Genomic DNA, 3118 nt, shown 5'->3' with positions numbered 1-3118 from the left:
CCCCCCTACCTACTCCCTCACTCGCTCTCTTTGCTGCGAATTCCCTGTGTTAAGCATATGGGCTCTGAAGCCCAGTGAGCACTTTCAGACGACTGCCTGAATCAAATAGGAGGGCAGGACCATCTTTCACTCTACTTATATGAAGCCCCTGGGATTATTGAACGTAAATCAGTGCACGAGCCTATGCAAACAGGTTTAAAAGCGAAAAATAAATTCCTTTTTTTGAGCTCCAATTGGACAAATTTTCTTTGACTTTTGAAGACTTGCCTACAGAAAACAGCGAATTACTTTCTGCCAGGCTCAGGAATTCTACTTTCTATTACTTTCTCTTTATTTTTATTTTTTTCTGAAAGTAGCGCAAGGCGAGCCGAGGCTGCTGGACCACCAGATTGTTGGACTGGCACCACAGACGAGAAGCTTTTACGTATTACGGAAAAACAACTCAATCAAATCGCTGAGGAAACAAATGCCCTAGCCGAAATTTTGAAAGGGCTACTTTCTTCGGCATGGGGTTGCCGAGCTCGCCCCAAGACCAAAAAGACAGCATCTATCTCATTTTCAAGGATGAGATAGATGAGCTTGATCTTAGCCAACGCCTCAAAACGGTCCAAAAATGAATTAAGGAGTCCGAAGTGGGTTCCCCGGAGAGTGGCTTCTGGTTGATGATAGTCGAAGAGACTATTAGGTTTTGGGGCTGGGGATAATATTTCCCTTGACTGTAAGGAAGGGAAACATAGTTTTTTTCATTCTTTTCTTATGAGGTCGTGTACAACAACCTTAACCGCACAAGCCTGGGCTGGGCCTACCTCCATCCCTAGAGGAGCCGTATGAGGCGGAAGCTCCACGTACGGATTTGAAGTCGAGCCTTTCCAACAATGGGGCCTAGGGACCGATATGTTGATTGGTTTAGGTAGGGCAGCCGGCCTACTACGGGCACCTGTAGGGATTAGTGTGTGAGACCGCGATCCACAAACTGACGCATCGGACTCACCCTTTACTTGGGAATAGAGAGGGGAAACATAGCATGTCACAAGAGAGAGGCGAGAGTTGGAACCCTACTGCGAGAGGGACGCTTCGCGAGCCGGGCTTTTAGAGATGAGGCTTTTTGGTTAAGCCAAGTCAATTTCGGGCCACCAAACCCTGCAACTGATGAGAAGGCCCTATGGAGTAAAGGGAAGCGTGTACGTTGTCACACTCCTTGCCTTCCAAAGGTACCTAGAGGACGGGCCAGACGCAGCAGAGCGACGACCGAGGAGCGGGTTCCCCACTGGAAGGGGGACAGGAGACGGCCATCTCAAGGCACATCACGACCTACAGGCAACACCGGTGAGATCTAGGAGAGCAACCCGATTGGGTGTCAGAGGATCCATAGTACCTGCAGCTCCCTGACTTCATATTCATCATTTTCGAAAGCGAGGGGAAGGGATCTCTTTTCTGCAATGGAAAAAAAAGGGAGCAGATTTGACTCAGCACAACCTAACGATACATCCAATACCAATGATCTGTGCCTAGAATGTGTTGCTAGATCTCTGCTCTAGAAAGCTATACAGGCAACAACGAACGCGCTTTGACCCCGGGCATCCCTTTCATTACTTCTTTCACGATGAGAGAACCGCGTCCGTATCAGTCGAAGTGGTGGTTAATGTTCTTTAAATAAAGCTCCGTTGAACCCCTACTTGAAAGGGAGAATAGCGGAGTTGTTGTACAGCCTAAGGTCTTTTCCTACAGAGAAAGCGGCTAACTACCTACAAATTCTGACCTGGACCCTTCTATTGCAATTATAAGCTTCTTGATGTACTTTATCGTATAAAGGCCAAAGTAGGCCGAAACGGACAAATTCATTGTAAGTCTTTCGGCGTCTTCCTTATGTGTGATGCATGTGCCCTGTTCAAATAGACTATTATTGTCATTTAGTAGCATTCGAATGGTTTATCTTAGAAATAAAATTCCAGAGGATTGGCCTCTTGCTAGCTAATTTACCGAGTAAGTTAGTAAGTGATTGAGGGCTACCTCTGCCCAACTCTTACCACAGGCTGGCTTCGACAGATGTCAGAGTGAATCCGATTCTTCGATTCAATTACTTTTCCAATTCCAACCCCGCGTGTGGATGTAGAAAAGTGTGTGAATGGCATACGCAAGATTGGGGATGGACAACGGAAATTCATTTAGTATAGTCAGCTAGGAAGCACTAGCTAGGCAAGTCATACTGGGAATGGACTCCACCCCGATTAAGATCCTCTAAAAGGGTATAGAGCCTCTCCAACAACTCTTCCCCAGTGGCGGTCCTAGGATTATCTAGGGCCCGAGCCCCACGTTGCTCCCAATCGCCCTCCGGATCAAGAGGCGCCATCCGCCTTATTATGTCAACTTTGACCTCGACCGAGCCACCAGGAGACTGGTAGTCGTACTAACAGCTTGAAGTCGTGTCTTGAAGGCTTGCCCCCGACCCCCAACCTAGGAACAACACTAAGACGTTTCGTTTCCATTTTTTTGGTTAAAAGCATCGCATAGTATAGTGATAGTGCCCGGTCCGCAGCTGCGGAGTCCGCCTTCCCTTGAAAACACCTCCCAGAGGGGAGGTTTATAGTACAGATGTACGCTAAGGAATATTATTAGTAAGACAGACGTATAAAGTGCATATGTACTATAGCTTCAAAAGAAAATAGATCCTTATTCGGGTGTTCTGGTGGTGCCCCCGTCTGGTCTACTATCGTCTTTTCACCGCCGGTAGACTACTTTGGCCCACCAAATGGCACAACCACAGTAGCTGGCTTGGCTCCCTCTTGCTCTGGTCTACACTCCCCTTGTGAGTCGCCACCCTCATGTACTACTCTACTATAAACAAACAGAACTACTACAGATAGACTAGAACATTTCTTATGTCAAACCATTCGATTGAATGCAATCTCTGATGTCAATGACACGAAAAATGGATATATACAATGAATGGAATATACTGCTAGAATATTTGAAAGCATTTGCAAAGCCAACAACGGGCACAGTCGATCGTAGATCCCACATGATGCCTTGTACCCTCACCCAACCTTGTCTCTCGCTTGTCGACTTGAGTCGACCTAACTTTCGATCGAGGACTACCGGTGAAAAGTGTTTGTAGCAT

This window comes from Solanum stenotomum, chromosome 7 (assembly GCF_019186545.1).
Source record: "Solanum stenotomum isolate F172 chromosome 7, ASM1918654v1, whole genome shotgun sequence".
Lineage (NCBI taxonomy): Eukaryota > Viridiplantae > Streptophyta > Magnoliopsida > Solanales > Solanaceae > Solanum > Solanum stenotomum.
The sequence above is the reverse complement of the archived record's forward strand: the minus strand, read 5'-3'. Positions refer to the sequence as shown.